The sequence below is a fragment of the Geotrypetes seraphini genome, chromosome 2 (assembly GCF_902459505.1).
Source record: "Geotrypetes seraphini chromosome 2, aGeoSer1.1, whole genome shotgun sequence".
Taxonomy (NCBI): domain Eukaryota; kingdom Metazoa; phylum Chordata; class Amphibia; order Gymnophiona; family Dermophiidae; genus Geotrypetes; species Geotrypetes seraphini.
The window spans coordinates 335,368,854-335,394,792 of NC_047085.1; the positions used below are offsets into that span (position 1 = coordinate 335,368,854).

Here is a 25,939-nt window from a genome sequence, read left to right on the forward strand (position 1 = left end):
TCCTAGCATTGGTTCTGAATCTGTCCCCTTTTAATTTTTCCGAATGCCCTCTCGTTCTTGTAGTTTTCGAAAGTTTGACGAATCTGTCCCTCTCCACTTTTTCTATGCCCTTCATGATCTTGTACTGATTCATTGTTCTTTTTCAATAAAACAGATTTGACATAAAATATCTTTTTATCAATGTATCATTGCAGAGTGTGAAGTCTTATGAGTTATAGCTTATAATACCAATAATTCATGGGAAAAACTTCAATTTGCAGTTTTTCAAACTTTTTCTGGACAACCCTATTGAGGCCTGTTACTTCACAGTAACAGAAAGCGAGGTGTAAGTCTCTTGAGATTCCGTTAAGCAAAAATAGCAAATTTTAAGAAAAACTGAGATTTAGGTAATCAGTGGCTTTGAGGGACCTCAGGAGGGGCTTAAAAAAAATTTTTTTTATTATTTTCTGATCAAGCACAACAGCTTTCAAAATGGATCAAGTGGGGCCTCATCAATGACTTGTACACCACCTTCTTTCTTCTGCTGGTTATGCTTCTCTCCATTTAGGCAACATCTTCCTAGCTATTGCCACGACTTTTGTCACAATGTTTATCCTCAGACATTATCACCCCAAGGGTTCCTCTCCTTGTCTGTGCATATCAGCCTCTCATCCACTCCTACAGCATATAGTAGCTCCCTTGAATTTACTATTAAAGATAGGCATTGTCTTATTCCTCCTCACCAGGCTGTATTGTCAGCTATTCATCAGGATAAGACGGTTTAATGGGCATTTTTCCTCCCTTCTCTTCCACGGATAGCCACCACCATTTTTTTACCACACTAACCTATCTAAAAACCGTAATTAATACCTCTGAAACGTTTAAATATCTCGGGGGGGGGGCGGTTGCGCGCACTTATATTGACAGCGCAGTGGCCACGCCCACGAACTAGCCGAGCATCTCCCCCGCCCCCTTCGCCGCACGCTGGTTCTCGAAGTCATCGAAAAGTCAGGCGAGATAGAGCCTCGCGTGCACGCCGTTTTGTGACGTCACGGGACGCCGGGGCCGGAGAAGAAGCTGCTTGTGTCCTTCGGCCTATGTTGTAATTTGTAGCCAGCGTCTCTCTGACGTCAGTGGCAAGCGGTCAGCCGACCAAGAAGGGGGGGGGGAGGATGGGAAACGAGGGCGGCTAGCGGTGGAACTGTATGAGGAAGAAGCTGCGGGTTTGGTTCTTTCTTTTTTGTATCCCGGAGCAGTCCCCGCCCTTCCTCTATCTTGAGCGTTTGCTGCCGCGGATGTGACCTCAGCACCGGTGTTCTCCCTCCCCCCCCCCCTCCATCCCCCTAACCCGCATAGAGGCGCGCGGAGGGCGGCGCCCCAGTCGCTGGGCAGTGCCTCGCGGGCTCTGGGTTGGTGGCTGAGGTGCATTTCCTATATCCAGAGCCGGGAATACAGTGGCGGCGAGTGCAAGTAAGAGCGGGTCATTTTCTTTCTCCCTCTAGTGAGAGAGGCTCCTGTTGCTGTGGGGTAGGGGCGTGTTTAATGCTCGGGTTGAAGAGATCCCGCGTCCGGTGAGAACGGGAGCTCTCAGCCTCAGCTCGCCCTTGGGCGGTTGGCGGCCGGGTTAGTGCTTCCACCGGGAAGGGAGCTTGGGAGTGGGCTGTTTACTCTTTGCCGGCAAAAATACCGTGTACAAATCTGATTGCAAGGAGCCGCAGTTTCCAGTGCTAACTGCATAGATTTTCCCCGGCTGCAGATTCGCCTGACAGGCTGGGCTTTCTCATTCTGTCCTCTTTCTGTTGCAGGTCAAGGCCACTTTTCCTAGTTAGAGTAGGTTGGGTGTTTTTTTTTTTTTTTTGTTTTGTTTTTACTGTACTACAAAGAGCTTTAAGGTTAGAAGGTGGTTTATGGAAGAATGAGATTGTGTTGCCGGTGTGTGGAGAAAAGCTCTAGTTCTAGGATTGCGTGCGCCACACCCCTGCTGTCAGAGCCGGTAAAAGCCCCAAACCTGCCCCGGTTTACAGCATTCCTCCCAAGCAAATTTAGCGGCGTTATTCTGTGTTCTTTATAAGAGAAATTAAAAAATAAAAATTTGTGCACGTTCGTTGTGTAAAACTTTTTACAAGCGAAGATATTAGTATAATTTTCGGCAAGGTTGAAACCTAATAGGGAGGTAGATACTGTAATAGATATTCACTGATCAATATGGCATGGTTGTGGGATTTTTGTAACTTAAGTACCACAATGAAGGTTTCACTTAAAAACAAAAGTGAACTACGTTCCTATTTCTGTTGAATTTCGGTTTTATCTTTGATTAGTAATATTTAACTGGGCATCCTGCATATGTGTCCTAGAATATCAGAGTTGAATTTGTGACCACCTTTTAATCACTTTTACCACAGTGAAAGTGCATCTTCAGTATATAAAGTTAATATTTGGTGTTCACTCTACCGTACTGTATTGTCTTGAGTTTAGGCTTTGTATTAGACTATTGAAAGACACTTCGCTGTAATTTTTCTGTAATAGAAAAGCTGATCTTTTATACTACTCATAGTATTAATCAAAGCTAGAAGAATAATTAATAAAGTGTTAGTCCTCATTTTGGTTTGGCTTGTAATTGGTTTATCCTAGTAATTTTATTTATTTATATTCTGCATATCCTACAGTTCTATGCGGATTACAAATTATTCAGGGCTCACACTTTATCTAATGTACCTGGGGCACTGGGGGATTAAGTGACTTGCAGGGCAGATTCTAAAAACTAAAATCTGCCTTTAATGTGCTTGCTAAACTGGTTCCAGCTGATTTAGGGTGCATGTATTTTAGCCATGGCTTAGCAAGGTCTTTTCCGATTTTTCTAGCAGTCTCCCTATTTATAATCTCCGAGTGATTCTCTAACCTCACTGTTCCGTATTTGCAGCTAAAATTTACCGAGTCTAAGCTGTTGTTGCCTTACTTTGTGATTAGTGCCTGAGCGTTGATTGGCTCACACACTGACAGGAAAGCAAGGTTTGACAGCTCAGACACCCCCCCCCACACACACACACACAAATTAAAATAATAATAAAAACAACAACAAAAAAAGACAAATTAAAGATCAGCAGGAGAGATGCCCACTCTCTCCTGCCGTGTTCCAAAATCACCCAACACTGCTAAGCCATATACACATTAAATAATTTTTAAAAAACCCAACCCAAATTGAAGTTTGGCATGAGCGATGCCCACTTTCTCCTGCCATATCAGTGACACTAATAACCTCCCCACCCCCACAGCGGGAGAGATATCCACTCTCTCCCGCTGCCAAGCAACACTCCCCCCCCCAACACCCCCTCTGCAGTGTGAGAGATGCCTACTCTCTCCTGCTGCCGGGGGGGGCGGGGGGGGAGAGGTATGTTGCTTAGCAGCAGGAGAGATGCCCACTCTTCAAGAAACACACACCCCTGGCAGCGGGAGAGATGGCCACTCCCCAAAAGTAGCAGAAGAGAAGTACTTTCTCTTGCCGCCACATAACCTCCATCCTCTCCCCCTTGCCTTACTTAGATGGCTGGCTGAAGGGGTGCCTACTCCCTCCAGCCAGCAGGTCTGCCTCTTCAAAATGGCAGGCTTGTCCCTCCCCGGATGCACCAAGAAGGAGCCTAAGACTCTGATTGGCCCAGGTTACTTAGGCCCCTCCCTGCTTCTGGGGGGGGGGGTATTGCATGACTTCAGCAACTTGATTTTTTGTTGTGGGTGTTTTTTTTTTGTTTTTTTTTAAGGGGGGGGTTGCATTTAATCTGCACATGTTCCCATCACTATCACCAGTGATGGGCACATGCAGATTTAGCGAATCTTCACTATTCTCCGCCAACCTCATTTGCATGAGCGTTTTTTAGAGAATGGCTTGTTTTTTAAAAATCACTACTATAATGGCTGTGATAGCGGCCTGTTGGTTTTTAATGCAACTTTTCAAGAATCTAGGCCCCAGTCAGATAGCACTAGAAGGGACACTTGAACTTTCTGACTTTGGCCCCCATATTTCTTAATACCCTGCCTCCTTTGATCATGATTTGCTTTTCATCAATTTGTTTTCCTTAGTTTATGCTGTGGAAATAACATAAACAAACTGTCTTCAGTGCAGAATATTAAAGTCCTTTTTCTATGAACTTGTTTAACCAATATTTCATAAATACCTACAGTGCTCTCGTGTGTACCCCCTCCCCCCAAGCTTTTTAGGTCAGGCAAACACTTGTCACTTCACAAGGGATTTCTCCTTGAAGGGAGGCATACTTTGGTCTTCTATGTTCCTTTGACCTTTTCTTAAAAAGAAAAAGAGCCATTCTCTTCTTGATTATTTTTGCATAATCAGTAACTACAGTGGAAACAGAAATTAACAATCCATAACATAGAAACACTTTTTCCATTTCCAGTTTCATAGAACATTAACATGTTTAAAGTGATCATACCAGTATGAATGGGATGGGTAAAAAGGTTCAGAACACTCTTAATGGGGGAGATTCTCAAAAGCTTCACATGGCAGTAAGACTGGTTATAGCCAGCCTTACTTGCAAGGCAGCTCAGCCTCTGATGCTCAAAAGGGTTCTCGGAGGCTTCTACTAATCCTGGTAGCAGCTATCAAGAACCTTATAAAATGCATTACAAGGAGCTTATTAGTATTAGAATGAGCACTCTTTGTAATGCACGGAAGAGAGCGCTCACCTCTTACTGGGCAAAGTTTTCCAGCAGGTCTGGAGCTGCCAGTAGCTGTTTGTACAGCTGTTGTTTCCAAGTTTATTTAGGATTTAATATCCTGCCTCTCAAAGTGTATGTCCCACTCCTATAGTCAGAACGTGTCTATTAGAGGTGGGACACACCCACAACAGATGCACAACAGCTACATCCATATTGGGGCTGAAACAAACAAACAAACCCAGAAAAATAAGTGCTTTGGAGCTTTCGCGATCAGGAACTGTACTGTGCTTTTCGCTTAGCTCTTCTGTACAGGCACCAGCCACAGTTCCTCTCCCTTTTACCTGGCTACTCAGCACAAATAGCAAGCATATGATTTGAATGCTATTTTTGCTGAGCATGCCCCAGAAAAACAAAATTACTCCCAGCCGTAGCTTTATGCATACTGCCCAATGTGTTTGTTTCACTCTCATGTAGGGAACCAGAATTTTTTTTTTTTTTTCTTGTGACCTGTAAAGGTCATTTATTATGGTTTTGTCCCACTAATCCTAGACTTATTTCCTTATTCTTCTGAATCTCACTTGACTTTTCCTGATGTGTCAAAGGACAAGATAGATATTCTTGATCTCTCAATCTCCTACTCTCTTACTTAAACCTCTGCATGTCGTTTGTTCCACTCCTGTCTCCTCAAAATTGGAAGCAGAAGACGCTTCTCATGTCATCCCTTAAGTAAGTAATCTCCCAATAAGAATACTCTTCAATCCTTTACATAATATAAAATATTGCCATCTTCTGGCTAATCAAAATTATTACCTCCTATCTTAATTTTCACCAATTAATTGGTAATATACTTGGTAATAACTTGGACATGAGACAATAAAATAGGAGATATTGGCATGTATAACTTATTTTACCATAATTCTCACTGGGACCTAGTTTTAACATAACACTTTAAAGACATTTCATACTGATTTGTTTGTAATGTTATTGTGGTTCTATGAGTTGTCATCAATAAAAACCATTTAAACATAGACATTTCATACATGTTATTAACTCTTGTCAATAATGTTTAATGTGTCCTTGCAAAAAATTAAAGATACATTCTTATTACTATATCTGCATTTCAGATACACTTTGCCATAAACCTTCCATTTTCTTGATTCCAGCAAATTATTTTTATTTATTCAATTTTCTATACCATTCTCCCAGGTGAGCTCAGAACGGTTTGCATTAATTTATTCAGGTACTTGGGCATTTTTCCCTGTCTGTCCCAGCGGGCTCACAATCTGTCTAATGTACCTGGGGCAAACAGTGATTTGGTATCTTCGATACTGCAAGAGCATGGGCTGAAAAACTCCTAATATTTGGCTACTAGCATGGCCTATGAAATTTCATGAATGGAGGCATTTTGCAGATATGTGCATTAGAAAGTATTGGTTAACCTTAATTTGAGGCCTTGTTTGCTTCTTGGAAAATGATCGGCAGAAAATGTTATATTGTAGAAGGTTGATTTAAAATACATTAGCTGTATTTTGAGTGAGGAAAAAGGTGCAATAATATGTTCTGTAACAAAGACATAGGATTCTGTACTATAGCTGTTGCTTTCCATTAGTCACAAATCTGCAGAAGGGTGTCATTCAAAAACTCTGAACTACCATGTTTCCTCAAAAATAAGACACTGTCTTATATTAATTTGGGGCCCAAAAATGCACTAGGTCTTATTTTTGGGGTATTTTTCATGTACAATGATTATCTCTTCCTTCCTCTCCTCCATCCCAATTCTTCCTTTTTCCTTTCTCTCCCCCACATGTGCAGCATCTTTCCTCCCCTCTCATCCATCCCCTTGTGCCTTTCCTCTGCAGCATCTTTCTAACCTTCCCTCCCTCCCCCCCTGCCACGCAGCCAAACCCCTGCTGACCCTTCCATTTCTCCCTCCCATCTGAACCCCACCAACTGCGAGACCGATATACCTTCTTCCAAACAACAGCGTCGGCAGCAATCTAAACAGGCTGCTTCGTGGCCTTCTCCCGCTGGGGCATTCCATGTGCCATGTTGCTAATGAAATCATCAGTGATGCGGCAGAAGAATGCCCCGGCGGGAGAATGTCGCGAAGCAGCCTGTTTAGATTGCTGTCATTTGGAAGAAGGTATATCAGTCTCGCAGTCGGTTCACAGTTGTTAGGGCAACATTTTCAGTTCCAGTTCTTGCCATGGCTCCATGAACGTTTTCAAAGGTCATTGTGGTGGTGGTGGCGGCCTTCTTGCGGAAAGAGGGAATAAGAATGCATCCTTATCTGGTGTTGGAGCCCACTAGGGACTAGGCGATACTGGACCTGGTACTCACCAACGGAGAAAGTGTCACAGATGTTTCGGTAGGCGATAAGTTGGCCTCCAGTGACCACAACATAGTGTGGTTTCACCTCAGGAAAGAATTCACTAGATCCAACTCATCCACAAAGGTCCTCAACTTTAGGGGCACTAACTTCAAAAACATGGGTGATTTCGTTTATCGGGCGCTGCAAAATCAGGCCGCAACTGATAATGCCTTTAAAAGGCATATCCCATACAGGAAAACTTGGAACATCCCTCCTCTTCAGGATCACCGAGCTGTGGAACAGCTTTACTACCCATCTTCGGAGTTCGACCTCCCTCCAACGCTTCAGAAACCTTGGCTTTTCTCCAAAATGTAACTACTCCCTCCCTCTCCATTATACTAAGTCCCCTCTTTCCTTCCTTTTTACCAAGCCCTTCTTCTTTCCATTGGAGTTCCTTTCTTTATTAATTCCTGTAAACCGTGTCGAGCTCCACTTCTGTGGAGATGATGCGGTATGTAAACTTAAGGTTTAGTTTAGTTTAGGTAATGTGGTCAGCTCTAAAATCTACCCTACATGAAGCAACCAACCTATACATAAAAACGGTAAGCAAACGGCGGAGGAACAATAAGCCTTAGTGCTTCTCTGCGGAGATCTCGGACCTCGTAAAAAAGAAGAAAAAAGCATTTATCTCCTGCAAATAATTAGGAACACGAGAGAACAAAGAAGACTATCTGGCTAAGTCGAGAGCCGTCAAAACAGCAATCAGAGACGCCAAACTCCGGATGGAAGAGAGTCTAGCAGAGAACATTAAAATAGGGGATAAATCCTTCTTCAGGTATATCAGTGACAGAAAAAGGAATACTGATGGGATTGTGCGCCTTAAGAAACCAGACGGGAACTATGTAGAATCGGACTCTGATAAAGCCAAACTACTTAATGAATACTTCTGCTCAGTCTTTACCTGCGAGGCACTGGGATTCGGCTCACAGCTGCAGACAAGGGAAAGCTCGGAAGACCCATTTCGAGATTTTGAGTTTATGTCCAGCAGCGTCTACTGTGAACTTTCAAGGTTCAAAGTGAACAAAGCTATGGGACCTGACAAACTAAATCCCAGGGTGCTTAGAGAGTTGAGTGATGTCCTAGCGGAATCATTATCCGCGCTCTTCAATCTTTCCCTGAGTACAGGAAGAGTACCATTGGACTGGAAAACAGCTAACGTCATTCCACTTCACAAAAAGGGTTGCAGGACGGAAGCTGAAAATTACAGACCGGTGAGTCTCACATCGATAGTGTGTAAAACTATGGAAACACTAATCAAGCACAAACTAGATACGATCATGAATGATGAGAATCTACGAGACCCCCATCAACATGGATTTACAAAGGGAAGGTCCTGCCAATCCAATCTGATCAGCTTCTTCGACTGGTTAACGAAAAAGCTGGATATTGGGGAGTCCCTGGACATCGTGTACTTGGACTTCAGTAAGGCTTTTGATAGTGTCCCATACCGCAAGTTATTGAGCAAGATGAGTTCGATGGGATTGGGAGAAACGTTAACTGCATGGGTAAAAGACTGGCTCAGTGGTAGACTTCAGAGGGTGGTGGTGAACTGCACTCTCTCCGAAACGTCAGAAGTGATCAGTGGTGTGCTGCAGGATTCGGTCTTGGGTCTGATCCTATTTAATATCTTCATAAGGGACCTGGCTCAAGGGCTTCGAGGGAAAATTGAATTATTCGCCGATGACGCCAAACTATGCAACATAGTAGGCAACAGCTCAGTGCCCGACTGCATGATGAAGGACCTACACTTACTGGAACATTGGTCCACAACTTGGCAACTAAGTTTTAATGCCAAAAAGTGTAAGGTCATGCACCTTGGCAACAGAAATCCATGCAGAACTTACACCCTAAATGGTGTGACCTTAGCAAGAACCACTGCAGAAAGGGACTTGGGAATAATCATTAGCAAAGAAACCAAGTGGAGAAAGCTTCATCCAAAGCTAGACAAATGATGGGTTGTAGCCGAAGAAGTTTCGTCAGCCGGAAGACTGAAGTTATAATGCCTTTGTACAGATCCTTGGCGAGACCTCATCTGGAATATTGTGTACAATTCTGGAGACCTCATTATCAAAAAGATGTGCAACGAATGGAGTCGGTTCAGGGAATGGCCACCAGGATGGTCTCAGGACTCAAGGATCTCCTGTATGAGGAAAGGCTTGGTAAGTTGCAGCTATACTCACTCGAGGAGCGTAGAGAGAGGGGGGATATGATTGAGACGTTCAAATATGTCACGGGTTGTATTGAGGTGGAAGAGGGTATTTTTTTTTTTCTTAAGGGATCTACGGCGACAAGAGGACATCCATTGAAACTCAGGGGTGGGAGATTTCATGGTGACACCAGGAAGTTCTTCTTCACCGAGAGGGTGGTTGATCATTGGAATAGTCTTCCACTGCAGGTAATCCAGCCCAGCAGCACGCTGGACTTCAAGAGAAAATGGGATAAGCATATGGGATCACTTCAGGGAAGAATTTAGGGGGTGGGTCATTAGAGTGGGCAGACTTGTTGGGCCGTGGCCCTTTTCTGCCGTCACCTTCTATGTTTCTATGTAACTGGCTTATCCGAGCCTTGTCACACACAGCAGGACAGTGTTCAGGCTGCAAATCAAGTTGTGGAGCTTTTGCGTGCTCTAGGTTTGGTAGTCAGCCTGTCGAAGAGCAAGCTGGAGCCTACGCAGTCGATCAGGTATCTCCCAGTCCTGTTCGACAACATTTACTGACTATCCCTTCTTTAAAAGTAATAGGGACCAGGAGATCTACCATTTTCTCGGTTATAGCACCCAAGCTTTGGAACAATTTACCAATATACTTACACAATGAACCTTCTTTAGAAAAATTAAATGCGTTCCTTAAAAAGCTTCCTGTATAAGGACGCATTTGAAACATAGATAGCTTAACTTACCAATTACTAAATCTTTTAGATCTTAATTAGACCTACAAGTAGATCGTAAATTTATCTTCTTTTTTTCTATGATCATTTCTGCCTTTATATCCCTTTTTTATTTTTTGTTTCTTTCTTTTATGTTCCCACCATATGTGTTCTTCCCTAAAAAGATTGTAGTTCATCCCCCTCGCCTTCTGTATCAGTTATGTATTAGAATGTATATAATTTGTATTCAATTGTATAAAATGTTTTGTTTTGTCCCCTATTTTTTAAAATGTTATACGCATTGAAGTATATGATATCGCATATACAACAAACCTTAATAAAACTTGAAAACTTCGATACCTGGAAAGGGTATGTGTTCCTTCTGGAGGACTGGCACTGGAACCTGCAGTCTCGGGTATCTTTCTGCTTCGAGTGGTCCTGATGGCATGGGACTGTATGCAAGGTGAAGAGAACGAAAGGAGATAGATTCCATACAAACGTAAGGAAGTTCTTCTTCACCCAAAGAGTGGTAAAAATCTGGAACGCTCTTCCAGAGGCGGTTATAGGGGAAAGAACCCTCCTGGGGTTCAAGAAAGGGTTAGATAAGTTCCTCCTGAAACAGAACGTATGCAGGTAAGGCTATACTCAAATAGGGCACTGGTCTTTGACTTAAGGGCCGCTGCATGAGCAGACTGCTGGGCACGATGGACCGTTGGTCTGACCCAGCAGTGGCAGTTCTTATATTATGATTGATGAAGTCAACTCTGGATGTAGCATCCTGGGCATGGGCTTACATGCTACCCCTGCAAAGATCATTGCTAGAGTGCTGGTCTCCCATGTCAGAGGATTATTTCCCCATGCTGTTGTTTGTTCCCGACAGCCAAGTTCGGTGGTGGCTCCAGCCAGCCAATCTGGAGAAGGGACTGTTCTGGCAGCCCTGGACTGGGTAGTGATCACCACGGTAGCCAGTCTCGGGGGGGGGGGGGGGGTGGCAAGCTCAGCTCATTGCCTCAACAGCACAGCACAGGGCCATTGGTAGAGGGCAGCATGGATGATCCACAGGCTGCAATTGAGGGCTATTCATTTAGGTCTTCGAGCATTTCACACAAGAGTCCAAGGCAGGGCAGTTCGAGTGATGTCGGACAGTGTTGCAGCAGTGGTGTACGTCAACCAGCAGGAAGACAACAAGAAGAAGTCAAAGTTACTCTGCCATGGGACAGAGCCCCACTTATCAGCACTGTCAGCGGCACACATAGTGAGATCGCTCAATGTACAAGCAGACTTCCTCAGCCGCTGGATCCAGGGGAGTGGGAACTCTCCCAAGTGGCACTTCAGAGTATAACAGATAAGTGGAGCCTTCCAGAGATCAATCTAATGGCCTCTGATGCAAACACCAAGGTGCCAAAGTTTTTCAACAGAAGAAAGGAGATTGGAGTGGAAGCCATAGATGCCCTTCTTCAACCATAGCCAATGGTGGGCAGAGTCACTGGTAGCATTGCCCATCTTTTGGGTCCGGTGATGTTCGTAGCCCTGGCCCAGGCTACTCTGGTACCTGATCTGGTTGCAGATAGCAGGCTCGCTTCCTCTTGGGGAAGGGGAATGAGGACTGTTGGCTCAAGGTTCAGTATTTATGGAGGATCCCTCCCTATTTGGTCTTACAGCCTGGCTCTTAAGTGGGTGCAGCTAAGAAAACAGGGGTACTCTGACACGGTGATTACTACCCTGCTTCAAGCCAAGAGGAGATCTACTACCACAGCGTATGCTAGAGTCTGGAGGAAATTTGAGGCCTGGTGCAATGGTAGGAGGAATGTGTGGCGCAGTGGTTGAAGCTACAGCCTCAGCACCCTGGGGTGGTGGGTTCAAACCCCGTACTGCTCCTTGTGACCCTGGGCAAGTCATTTAATCCTCCATAGCCCCAGGTACATTAGATAGATTGTGAGCCCACCGGGACAGATAGGGAAAATGCTTGAGTACCTGATTGTAAAACCGCTTAGAAAACCTTGATAGGCGGTATATAAAATCCTAATAAACTTAAACTTAGACAATTGCTCCCGCATCGGTCTTGATCCAGAGTATTTTGGCTTTATTGCAAGATGACGAAGAGAAGGGATTAGCTTGCAGCTCCTTAAAGGTCTAAGTGGCAACCCTGACATGCTTTAGGAGTCAAATCCATTGTTCCTCTTTAGCAGCGCATCCAGACTTAGTCATGTTCCTAAAAGTGGCATAGCATTTGAAACCTCCCAATAGAGTGTGTCCTGAGTGGAATTTGAATCTGGTGTTACAGGCCATGCAGAAAGGGCCCTTTGATCACAACTCCACAAAGTATTTGACATTAAATATGGTGTTTCTGGTAGGTATGTTGTTGGCCTGGAGAGTGTTGGAGTTGTAGGACCTATCATGCTAGGATTTCACAAGCACAGGGTGATGATCAGAGCAATTCCTTCCGTTGTACCCAAGGTGCTTTTAGATTTTCATCTGAATCAGCCAATTTTTCTGCCAGCCTTTTGTTAGGTTTTTAAGCGGGTTATAAATAAATAAAATAAGTGGCTCCCAATAAAACATACATAATAGTAGAAATAGACACAACAGTCATGGTATAAAAAATTGTCCTACTCCTGGATCTCTCTTCATCTGTTCTCAAAAGGCTTCAAGTTGCCATGATCTAACTATCCCAAATTTACTTCAGGCAAATTCTTCAGTAAAGAAATGCATTTTAAGTAATTTCCTAAATTGTAACACATTCCTACACAGTCTAATTATTCCTGATACATCATTCCACAAAAGTGTTTCTGCAACAGAAAAATAGGATTTTCTGGTGTTAACATACTTGACCTCATCTTTTTCTCATTTGTCTAATAACTTGCAGTTGTCTGATCTTAATGACCTAACGGGTCTATATAAGGCCAAACATTTAGTAAAGTACTCTGGTAAAGTACCATAAATTCCTTATTGAACTATCTTAATCTTAAACTGTACACGGCAATGTACTGGTAACCAATGGAGCTTCTTTAAAATTGGAGTAATATGTTCAAAATGGGATTTCCCCATTAAAATCCGGGCTGCCGAATTCTATATAATCTGTAAAGTTTTCATACGTTCAGCTGGTAGTCCTAACTAAATACTGTTAAAATAATCGAGCTTTGACAGTGCCGTGGATTATAAGACCTGTCTAAAATCCCATTTCAAGACTTAGACATTGCTCAGTTGGGACAATATTCTCATTGCAAAATTAGCTACCTGTATTACTCTTGCAACTTGTAATTTCATAGATAATTTTGCATTGTGAATCACCCTTAACACCATGATCTCTCCTTTGACATTAATCAAGTGCTGATTTAACATCACTGTCTTGTGCCAAAAATCCTTGTAATAATCACCCACGATCATGATTTCCGTTTTATCAACATTCAATTTAAATCTGTTATCATACATTCATTCATTGAGCTTTTTCATATATCTATTCACCTCAGATTTCAGTTTTTCATCCCATTCACTGATTTTAAAGAAATATTGAACATCAGCATACATTCTATATCAGAGTTTCTCAACTTCTTCAAGCCAAGTACCCCTTAAGTCTAACAAATCAACTGAATATCCCGCCCAAACTCCGCCCCTGACCCCACCCTCATAATAATAGTATTAATTGCAATGCAGTTTCTTCCATCCATTTTTCATATACACACAATATAATCTTATTAATATATAATAGTAACCACTAAATACATAATGGTCACCACAAACTTAAAAAACACAAAGCATACTGTACGCAGAGAAAATGTTAATTATCTTTTATATTCATAGTTTTTTTTCAGAGAGGTCAAGGCAGATGACTTTAAAATATCCAATATCACCTCAGTAACAACTATAGAAAAATAGACAAATATAGTGCAAAATATAGACAGCAGATATAAATTCTCAAAATGGACCCATTTTGATCACCAAATTGAAAATAATTTTTCCTACCTTTATTGTCTGGTGATTTCATGAGTCTCTGGTTGCACTTCCTTATGACTGTGCATCTAATATTTCTTTCTTTCTGCCTCCTGTATACTGCCTCTCCTCCAGACCTCATTCCCTTCACCCAACCAACATCTCTCTCTCTGTCCCACCATGAGTTCAACTTTTCTTCCTTCCTCCCGCACCTCCATTGGCAACATTTCTCCCTTTCTCACTGTCCTCTCAGTCCCTCTCTTTCTGAAAAGGGAGTGGGGAAAGAGAGAGAGGGAGAGTTCCAGGGTGTATCTCTCCCATTCCCTATACTGCCACATCCATCATTTCTCCCTCTCATCCCCCAGATTATGTGCAACATTTTTCACCACTGCCCACCAACTTCATGCCCTTTTCTCTTTCTCTCACCCCTCTCCAGCACAGTGCCACATCTGTCCATCACTATGTCCAACATACAGTCCCCTTGCATCCCCTTCAATCTGTCCCTCTGTTCCCTCTCCACCATGATATCCAGCATTTCTCCCTCTCCTCCTATTCCCCATGCATCTCTACATCACTCCTCTCTGTCTCTCTCTCTCTATGCCCAATATTCTTCTTTCTTCCTTTCCCCATGTGCATCATCTCTTTCCCTCTCACTTACACACTCATGCCCAACAATTCTCCCTTTCTATTCCCTTCCTTCTGTGTCCCAAGTTCGTGCCCCCTCCCTTCTTTCTGTGTCCCGAGTTTGTGCTCCCCTCCCTGCCAGCCTTTGATCTGCTGGGACCAATGGAAAGAAAATTTTCTAGTAAAAACTAATTTTTACTTCTAGTTTTATAAATGTACTAAATGACCAATTGTGACATTTTATACAGAGCAGAAAAGCCCTCAAAAAGTGTAGAAATATTTAACACTAATACTGAACATTTACATAGTGCTACAAGGTACACAAAATACTATATGAGTAGTCTCTGCTCCAAGTAGCTTACAAAACTGATTCAGGGAAGACAAAAATAAAAGATTAACCTGTTACATCAGCAAGCCAGGAATCAAACAAATCATGGTTCAAATCCTAACATACTCTTGGTCAAATCACATTTCACCCTCTAATATCTTATCTACAAAGCTTTACACTGTTAGCCCTCTTGGACAGGGACTACTACCCCCTGCACCTGAATGTAGCTTGTCTTAAGCTACCAATGAAAAAGGTTCTAGAGTAATATGATGAATTTACTAAATTATTAACTGTGCTGGACACAAATGGCTTGTTGAAACTTTATCTGAAACTTGCTCTAAGAAAGCAGATCTGGTCTCCATTTCCCTTTTCAATGCAAGGTCAGCCTGGTCAAAAGAAATATTAAATTGTCAACCATCTCCTATCAGAAAAGTAGAGCAGATACAAAGGATGATCATTAAAAAATGATAATGGACACAAGACTGCAAATAGGAAAGGAAGCATATTTCTATAAAATAATTAAAATCAGTCCCTAGATACAGTCTGTGCCTTTCATCAGACAATAGCTCATGTCCCAGAAGGTTCAGGGTGGAACTGAAAGCCTGGCTGCTAAAAAACCATGTGGCCTGTTAAGCTGATTCAAATTAACTTTTCCTCAAAATCCATAACGAATCAGTTTCAACTGACTCTGAATGGATTACTATGCATCAGGTGACCTAATTTCCTCCAGTCCAACAAAAAATTATAATCAGGACTCTCCTTAGCTGGGCCCTCTTCTCCACAGAAGACCAGACCCTCTCCATATTCCACCTTCAAGCATTCTGCAGTTTGAAAAACTTCTCTGCCAGCCAAAGGATCGACTCTAGCTCCTCTCTGCAAGCACAAGAGCCTCCTTCATCAACCTGACCAGTAACTAAAAGAAGAAAGAATACATCTACAGTAAAACCCAATCAGAATGAGTTAATCCTGATCCAGTACAATTAATAATTCAGTGGGGTTTTTTTTATCATTCTCATTGCATAGGGTACTTAATGCATTGCTACAGGTTTGTATAAAACAAACCCTCAGTGCCCAAATCCAATCCAGGTCCATCAACTCAACTGACATTAGAACTCCCCACATCCAATCCCTCCACTTCCAGTTATCTCCCCCAAATGTCGTAATAATGCTGCCATCGCCTAGTCAACAGGGCCTATAGTCTGTATCTTTCACATACCCAGCCCAATTTTTCTCTCATTAGTCAGCATAGGCACAGTTGTGCTTCGCCAATGGCGAGCCACAGTCAGCCTAGCCGCTGTGAACGCCAACCGTACCAGTCTATCTTGGGTATCATCTTCCCCTCCCAAGGGAAACCCCAATAAGGCCACCTCTGCTCTTTCTTGGAGGGACACCTGAACAAGAGCCCCCACATACTTAAACACCTGTCTCCAAAAGACCTGAATGGAAGGGCAGCATCACCACATATGAAAAAAGGTTCCCCGATAACCACAGCCCCTCCAGCATAAGGCTGTGCCCTGAACAGACATCTTACTCAGGTGAAGAGGAGTTAGTTATGACATGGGTATCCTGGAATCATCCAAATGTAATGCCAACTATAACAAAACTTTATGATTTAAGTAAGAAGCTCCGGGAGCGGGACCGCAGAAGACAAACGTGAATAGGAATGGAGAAGTAATAGACCCTGATCGATTTTCAGAGGGTTGTGATTATGAGGAGCTAACTAATATAAAGGTAGTCAAAGCAATGGGGCCGGATGGTATACATCCTAGGGTGCTGAAGGAACTTAGGGAAGTTCTGGTAGCTCCACTGACTGACCTTTTCAACGAGTCTCTAGAGTCAGGATTGGTACTGGAGGACTGGCAAAGGGCAAATGTGGTCCCTCTCCACAAAAGTGGAAGTAAGGAAGAAGTAGGGAATTACAGACCAGTAAGTCTGACTTCTGTGATAAGCAAATTAATGGAAACACTTTTAAAACAGAGAATGGTCAAGTTTCTGGAATCCTGTGGATTACGGGACCAGAGGCAACATGGATTCACTAGAAGTAGGTCTTGTCAGACAAATCTGATCAGTTTCTTTGACTGGGTGACCAGAGAATTGGATAGAGCACAGGTGTCGAAGTCGGTCCTCGAGGGCCGCAATCCAGTCGGGTTTTCAGAATTTCCCCAATGAATATGCATTGAAAGCAGTGCATGCACATAGATCTCATGCATATTCATTGGGGAAATCTTGAAAACCCGACTGGATTGCGGCCCTCGAGGATCGACTTTGACACCCCTGGGATAGAGGATGTGTGCTAGATGTGGTATTTTTAGATTTTAGCAAAGCCTTTGGCAGTGTTCCACACAGACATCTAATAAATAAACTGAGTGCCCTTGAGATGGGTCCCAAAGTGACAGGCTGGGTCAAGAACTGGTTGAGTGGAAGACGACAAGAGTGTAGTGATCAATGGAGATCACTGAGGAAAGGGATGTTACCAGTGGTGTGTCTCAAGGTTCTGTTCTTGGGTCTGCTCTTTTTAACATTTTTATAAACGATATTCCTGAAGGGTTGTCAGGTAAGATTTGCCTCTTTGCAGATGATACGAAACTCTGTATTAGAGTAGACACGCCAGATGGTGTGAATAACATGAAGAAAGACCTGGCGAAGCTTGAAAAATGGTCTGAAATTTGGCAGCTAAAATTTAATGCTAAGAAATGCAAGGTCATGTATTTGGGCTGCAAAAACCCAAAGGAACGGTACAGATTAGTGAGTGAAGAGCTTATGTGCACGACAGAAGAGCGAGACTTGGGTGTGATTGCATCTGATGACTTAAGGTGGCCAAACAGATTGAAAAGCTCGAAGGATGCTAGGTTGCATAGGGAAAGGTATGGCTAGTAGGAAAAAGGAGGTATTGATGCCCCTGTATAAGACTTTGGTGAGACCTCGTTTAGAATATTGTGTACAATTCTGGAGGCCACCTCTTCAAAAAGATATAGCGTCGGTCCAGAGGAAGGCTACTAAAACGGTATGTGGTCTTCATCATAAGGCGTATGGGGACAGACTTAAAGATCTCAATCTGTATACTTTGGAGGAAGGGCTGGAGAGGGGAAATATGATAGAGACATTTAAATACCTACATAATGTAAATACGCATGAGTCGAGTCTCTTTAATTTGAACGGAAATTCTGCAATGAGAGGGCATAGGATGAAGATAAGAGGTGGTAGGCTCCAGAGTAATCTAAGGAAATACTTTTTTACAGAAAGGGTGTTAAATGCATGGAACAGTCTCCCAGAAGAGGTGGTGGAGACAGAGACTATGGGCTTCTTTTACGAAGGCGCATTAGCGGTTTAACAAGCGTAATAGCGCGCGCTAAACCGCCGGATGCACTAGCCGCTACCGCCTCCTTTTAAGCAGGCGGTAGTTTTTCGGCTATCGCGTGATGAAAAGTTGTGTGTGCTAAAGCCGCTAACGCGGCTTTGTAAAAGGAGCCCTATGTCAGAATTCAAAAGGGCCTGGGATAGGTACGTGGGATCTCTTGGAGAGAGAAAGAGATAATGATTACTATGGATGGGCAGACTAGATGGGCTATTTGGCCTTTATCTGCCATCATATTTCTATGTTTCTATATGTTTGCCAATGATGAATTGATGATGATTTAAAGAAAGTTACACCAGTGAGCTGGTAGAGGGCACTCATTAAACACTTGGATTTAGAAACTATTGAAGTAATGATTTCACTTTTAACAGCAGTAGCTTTTTCTGATGGCATAGAAAGCATATTCTCTTCCTTTACTCATTTATTCCAAATTGAGAAATCATTTGGGGCCACATAAAGCAGGAAAGCTTGTTTTCCTTTTCCAGATTATGAGCAAAGAAAAAGATGAAGTGAGCTACAAAAGACAGTATTAAGATTTTCATGTATGGTCCTAGCTGGTCGTCTAAGTGGGGTTTTTTTTTTTTGTTTGTTTGTTTTAAATATATTTTGTTTAACCACATCACTTAACATGGATGTTTAAACAAATACATGATTACAAATGCTATAATGTTGTTTTAGTTAAATAAAACTATTTAAATTGTTATTAAGGTAATGATTATTTTTCTCCTTTCAATAAAGTATAGCAGAAAAGTTGTCCATATATGAATGATTAACCTATTAAACTGGAGATAGTTCACCTTGCAAAATTCATAATCTACATATTTCTAATAGTATAACCAAATCAGTAATTTTTTTTATATAACTCTAAAACTAATCTGAAAAGTTATTTTTCAAAAAAATGAAACCTTCATCTGGTTGTAAATATTAAGATTATAACAGCAAAAATGAGTCTTTCTGTAGAAAACCATGATTTAAATCAAGTCTTTCTGACTAGTGATTTAAATCAAATCCAACCAGTTCAACTATATTCCCCTTTTTATACCAAGTATGCACCTCTAGTTAAGGAAAAACCCCTACTTCCAGCAGTGCTAGTCATTGGTCCAGCTCCTTCCTATCTACGTGTACTTCTCAGCGTCTAACAATTAAAATCAAATGCTTAACATAACATAAGAATAGTCTTACTGGGTCAGACCAATGGTCCATCTAATCCAGTAGCCTGTCCTCACAGTGGCCAATCCAGGTCACTAGTACCTGGCAAAAACCCAAAGAGTAGCAACATTCCATGCTACCAATCCAGGCAAGCAGTAGCTTCCCCCATGTCTGTCTCAATAGCAGACTATGGACTGTTCCTGCAGGAAATTGTCCAAACCCTTCTTAAAACCAGCTATGCTATCCGCTCTTACCCAGAACTTAACTGTTGTCTGCGTGAAAAAATATTTCTTCCTATTGGTTTTAAAAGTATTTCCCTGTAGCTTCATTGAGTGTCCCCTAGTCTTTGTAATTTTTGACGGAGTGAAAAATCGATCCACTCATGCCCGTTCTACTCCACTCAGGATTTTGTAGACTTCAATTATATCTTCCCTCGGCCGTCTCTTTTCCAAGCTTAAGAGCCCTAATCTTTTTAGTCTCTCCTCATACGAGAGGCGTTCCATCTCCTTTATCATCTTGGTCACTCTTCTTGAGCCTTTTCTAGTACTGCTATACCTTTCTTGAGATAAAGTGAGCCAGAATTGAATGCAGTACTCCAGGTCATACCATGGAGCGATAGAGGCATTATAACATTCTTAGTCTTGTTAACCATCCTTTTTTTTTTTTTTTTTTCAATAATTCCTAACATCTTGTTTGCATTTTTGGTCACCACCGCACATTGGGTAGAAGATTTCATCATATTGTCTGACACCCAGATCTTTTTCTTGGGCGCTAACCCCCAAGGTGGACCCTAGTATCCTAGTAACTGTGTTTTGGGTTATTCTTCCCAAAGTGCATCACTTTGCTTTGTCCACATTAAATTTCATCTGCCACTTGGATGCCCAGTCTTCCATTTTCCTGCCTACAATTTTTCACAATCTGCATGCATTTTAACAACTTTGAACAGTTTAGTGTCATCTGCAAATTTAATTACCTCACTTGTTAGCCTAAGTCTTGATGGGTGGAGCAATGTTCACAGATTCTGTTGTATGTGCTTGTATAACAACAACAAAAAAGCTAGACAAAAAATGAAATTGCCACTGAAAAGTAGCTGGAAAGCAATGATCACAAACGCTCGGTCTATCATACTGGGCTGTAATCTTTTTAGGAAGGACAGAGATGGTCAAAAAGGTGGAGGAGTAGCTCTCTAAAGTCTATCCAAACAACTGAAATGCATCGACAAGTTAAAAAGTCCAGGGTACTAAAAGAACTCAAACATGACCAGCTGTTAGTGATCTGTAACCTGACACTAAAATCATCTGTAGTACCTGAAGATTGGAGTGTGGCCAATGTTATGCCAATTTTTAAAAGGTTTCCAGAGGAGATCTGGGAAATTACAGACCGTAAGCCTGACTTCAGTGCCGGGCAAAATGGTGGAAACATTTATAAAAAAAAATAAAGTTGTGGAACACATAGACAAACATGGATTCAGCTGAGGGAAATCTTGCCTCACCAATCTGCTTGACTTCTTTGAAGGTATGAATAAACTTGTAGATAAAGGTGAGCTGGTTGATGTAATAATAATAATAATTTTATTTCTTATATACCGCTATACCATAAGTTCAAAGCGGTTTACAACAAGTTACATACAATGAGAGTAAGAGATGTTTACAACAAGAAGTAAGAGATGTTTACAACGAGATACATACAATGAGTGTATGAGATGTAAGGGGAACAGAAAAAGTACTTTCTGGGATAGAAATTGCAAATGGAAGAGAACCAAGATGGTTTGAATCAAAAGGAAGTATCTAGTCAGAGATTGGGGTGCAGGGGAAAACAATTTGGGTGGAATACCTTTACAAATGGGAAGAAGGATGAGTTAATCTAAAATCAAGAGAATTGGAGATTGAGATGAGGATAGCTGAGGGGGATTGGGCAAGAATTGGGAATTAGAATTTATTAAAGAGACGGGTCTTCAGTGATTTTCTGAAGTCGGCGTTGGGTTTTACGAGCCATGTGTTCAGTTTGGCTGCCTGGAATGATAACATTCTGTCTAAGAACTTCTTGTAAAGACATGATTTCAGGGATGGGTAATTAAAGAGATTTATTCTGCGAGAGCTCTTATTAGAGCTGTTGAGGATGAATTGAGAGGCGAGGTAAGTTGGTAGCATCCCAAAGATAGCTTTGTAGCTGATGCAGGCAAACTTGAAGAGTATTCTGGATTCTACCGGCAACCAGTGGAGTATCTGGAAGTATGGGGTGATATGTTCCCATTTTTTTAAACCAAAGATGAGCCGGACCGCAATATTCTGAATTAATCTCAGCTTGTTAAGTGTCTTCTTATAAGCTCCCAGATATGTAATGTTGCAGTAATCCAGCGTACTCAAGATGGATGATTGTACAAGTAATCGAAAGGATGAATCATCGAAGTATTTTTTAATTGTGCGGAGCTTCCATAGGACTGATATACTTTTTTCGAACATTAAATCTGTATGCTTTTCCAGGGTTAGGTGTTTGTCAAGGGTGACTCCTAGTGTTTTTATAGTTTGGTCAATTTCGTAATCACGGCCATTCACGTGAATCATGTTGTCTTTTATCTTTTCATTGGGAGATGCCAGGAAAAATTTAGTTTTTTCTGTGTTCAGTTTTAGTTTGAAGGCCGTCATCCAAAGCTCTATTTGCTTTAGAGTGTTGGTTAAGAGATTAATAAAGTCTGACGACAGACAGGTTAGTGGTAGCACTACAGTAATGTCGTCAGCGTAGATGTAAAAGTTGAGTTTTAGCTTTGTAGCAGGTGTCCCAATTTGATAAGGTAGATGTTAAATAGGGTCAGAGATAGCGGGGAGCCCTGGGGCAACCCGCAGTTGTTTTTCCAGCTGAAGGAGAATTTGTCTTCTTTGAATACCTGATAGGATCTGAACTCGAGGAATTCCTGGAACCAGTTGTAAGCGTTTTCTGTGATGCCTAAGGATTCTAAACAGTTCATTAAGATGGTGTGATCTACTAGGTCGAAGGCAGAACTTAGGTCCAGTTGTAGAATCATTGCACTGGTGCCTTGATTGAGAAGGGAATGTAGGTGGTTTAGGAGTGAGGCCATAATTGTTTCGGTGCTGAAGCCGGGTCTGAAACCTGATTGATTGTTCTGCAGAAGGTAGAATTTGTCTAGATAGGTATTTAGTTCAGCGTTTACCAGGCCTTCCATTAATTTAGCAGCAAGAGGGATGTTTGCGACAGGTCTAAAATTGGCTATGTTATTGGATGTTTCTTTGGTGTTCTTTTTAATAGGAGTTATTACAATTTGACCCAAGTCCTCTGGAAACTTGCCAATGGATAGTTGTAGGTTGATCCAGTCTAGTAGTTTGGCTTTGAAGTTGATAGGGGCTGCTTTCATCACATTTGGGGGGCAGGGGTCTAGTCTGCAGTATGATTTGGCGTACTTGTTGTAGAGCTTATTGAATGTTTGCCAGTCAATCTCTTTGATGTTGGACCAACTCATGTCGGCTTTAGATGCATCTGGGTCATGGGGGAAGATGTAGTCCCAGTGGGAGTCTTGAGGGCTTGATAAAGCAAGTCTTAATTTTTTTATTTTTGAATTGAAAAAATCGGCTAGGTCGTCTGCTGTAACTGTGAGTTCTTCTACTGGGTTCGTGTAGGAGTGAGTATCGTACAGGTCATTGACTAGTTTAAACAGCTTGCTGCTGTTTAAGGAGGTGTTACCTATTTTGTGGGCATAGAAGGTTTTTTACTTCTCTTTGGTTATGTTTTTGTAGCTTTTTAGCATTTGGCGCCAGGCGACTCTAGTCTCTGGGGTTCCTGATTTTGACCATTTCCTTTCTAACCTTCTTAACTCTCTCTTTATCTCAAGGAGCTCTAGGTCAAACCAGCCTGTTAGGTTTCTAGGTCTAAATCTTCTTTTTTTCAGTGGGGCCATTTCGTTTAGGATGTGGGTGCTGGTGCAGATCCAGGAACTCATGAATTGATTAAAATCCTCGTCTTGGTTGTGAATAATATCGTAGTGAGACCAGAATTCTATGGGGTTGATCTTGCCTCTGCTGGTGTGGAATTGTGTGGGTTTGTTCTTAACTTTCATTGTGGCAGAGGTTGTTTTCCATTGCCATTCAAATTCGAAATTACATATTTTGTGATCAGACCATAGAGAATCAGGCCAGGTTTCTGATATCCATTGAATAGTGGGATTTATTGAGTTTATTGAGGACAACGATACCAGATCCAGTTGGTGGCCTTTTTTGTGAGTTGTTACCGGGGGTGGGTTAGGGAAACCTAGTGAAGCTAGAAAGGACCAAAATTCTGTAGTCTCTGAATGATCTGATAGCTCTAGGTGTAAGTTTATATCTCCGCATAAGGTAATAAGGCCCTGTTAGAGAATTGGTTAAGAGGAGCTCGTGGAATTCTTCTTTGGCTGAGGTCCATTTTTGGGGGGGAAATTTAGGCTAGAGTGATTATTAGAGAATCTGCTAGAAGTTCTGAATGTAGCTTTAGAGATAAGATTTCCAAGTTGGAGGAGGAATTAGAGCTTAGAATGGAGCAGTTTAAGTTGTTTTTAAAGATTATCGCCAGTCCTCCACCCCTGCCTCTTTCTCTTGCTAAGGATAGGATTTTGAAGTTAGGGGGGAGGCATTCTTGGATGATAATGTCTTCATTCGAAAATAGCCAAGTCTCCGTTAGTAGGATGAAGTCAGGATTGTTGTCAGTTAGCCAGTCATAAATTAGTTGGGATTTGTTCCTCATAGATCTTATATTTAGGTAGGATCCTCTGAGGTTAGAGTAGCATAATGGGACTTTGGGGAAGGGGTGGGAAGAAGCTAAGTTTTTTAGTGCTCGGTCTTTTTTGATGTATGGTCTGGGAGGTCTGAGGAATGTTGTCGGGACTGGGATCTCTGAAGGGCTAGAGTCTGTGTAATCATGGGCTAATGGGGGTTTGGGTTTGAAGCTACGTACTGTCGAGTAGTAGATGGGGAGGTAAGGGAGGGCGGTTGTCTTGCTTCTTAAACCGATTAGGTATAAGGCGAGAAGTAGTATGCTCAGGCTATGGTGAAGGAGCGCCATATTGTTGAGATAATCGGAATATACAATTGTATAGTAGCTAGCTAGAGGGTTACTTATGAGTTATAGAAAACCAAGCTAGACTCTACAGAATACACAGGTTATACAATTGTACAGAGGTCAGATAGCAAGTTATCTGCCGTAAAGGGGGTTCTTTAAGGCTCTTTGCCGGAGTCAGAAATACAATTATACATTTATACGTTAGACATACCGCAAATTGGTTGCCTTGGCGAAGTTACAGTCTTGTGGGTGCAGCAAATCTGTTGTTTCACAAGGGCGTTTCACAAAGGCGCTCACTAAGGCGCATGCGCCTTTGTCGTGCGCCTTCATCGGCGCACCGAACAGCTGTGCACCGTTGGCGCTGTGGCTGTTTTAAAGTGTTCCCCTGCTGGATCGGGGGAGGGTCGGAGCTGTGCTCTCACTCTCTGCTGGGCTCCCGATTTCTCCTGCTGCCCGCTGGTATCGGTGCGGGGAAGGCAGGCTCCCGACGGTTCGGGTAGGACTCAGGACGGACGGCTCAGGTAGGACAGGGAGTGGCTCTTCTCCCTTAAAGCAGCTCGCAAAGAGTCTGAGAGGGACGGCTCAGGAGGGGCTGACAGAAAGTAGTGCTCAGAGCTCCAGACTTATTGACATTAATCCATAAGCACATAATATAAGAATAGCCACACTAGGTCAGATCAGTGATCTATCTAGCCCAGTATCCTGTTTCCACAGTGGCCATTCAAGGTCGCAAGTACCTAGCAAAATCTCAAATAGCTATAGTCCATGCTACTGATCCCAGGGCAAGTATTGGCTTTCTCCATGTCTTATCTCAATAATAAACTATGGACTTTTCCTCCAGGAACTTGTCCAAAACTTTTTTAAACCCATCTGTTAACCACTGTTACCACATCCTTTGGCAATAATATCCAAATGTGTTGATAATGTTAAGTGCTTGTGTTAGAGATTTGAGGGTCTATGAACATGACCAACAGATTCTCAGCAAATAGAGCTACTTTTCTGGGAAAACCACAAAGAACCCTCACTGAGCCCTGATCTAATATGATCTGATTGGTTCCGGAATAAAGTGTGGATTTACAAAAAAGAAGATTAGCAAAGGTAAGAACCTAATCTTTTATTTGTTAATATTTTTGCATGTGGGTCATTTCACATTAATTGGACCAATTTTGAAAATTGTCCACGCTCAGCCTCCTCCAAATTGAATAAAACTTTGTGTGGACATTCACTAAGGTCTCAAACTAAATTGTGCAAAATTTTTCAGCCAGATCTTTATTTGTTCAAGACTTACAGGCAGCTGAATGGAGGTGACCGTCACAGTTCCATGCACTGCATAACACAAAACAGCCACTTCGTCCAGGCTCTGCAGCCCATAAAAGTCTATCGAGGGACTGACATTTTTTGGGATTAGTGCAACCCCTAGGACTAAGTTCCTGTGCAAAATTTGGAATTGACCATAAGCTTGCCTCCCAGCAAACTATGTGAAAAATGTTACAATAAGAAATTTAAGGCCTGCTTTGATTATTCATTGCTCCTGATCTATACTTTGATTCAGGCCATAACTGAACCAGTAGTCATGGCCCATGATGTATGTCTAGGATTAGTCTAAGAAGCTTTGCAGCCAACTAGA

General features: G+C 42.2%; 1 protein-coding gene across 4 annotated transcripts in view; it reads left to right on the forward strand.

The window, feature by feature from the left end:
* The first annotated feature begins 979 nt into the window (after positions 1-979).
* Positions 980-25,939, forward strand: part of RALA (RAS like proto-oncogene A) — a 77,519-nt gene continuing 52,559 nt past the window's right edge. For 2 of the 4 annotated variants that reach the window (XM_033930248.1, XM_033930250.1), the window contains exon 1: positions 980-1,449. The gene's annotated coding sequence lies outside the window, so the exon portion shown is untranslated. Of the gene's footprint in view, positions 1,450-25,286; positions 25,411-25,939 lie in introns of all 4 variants that reach the window. The other 2 variants (XM_033930249.1, XM_033930247.1) reach the window with 2 other exon arrangements.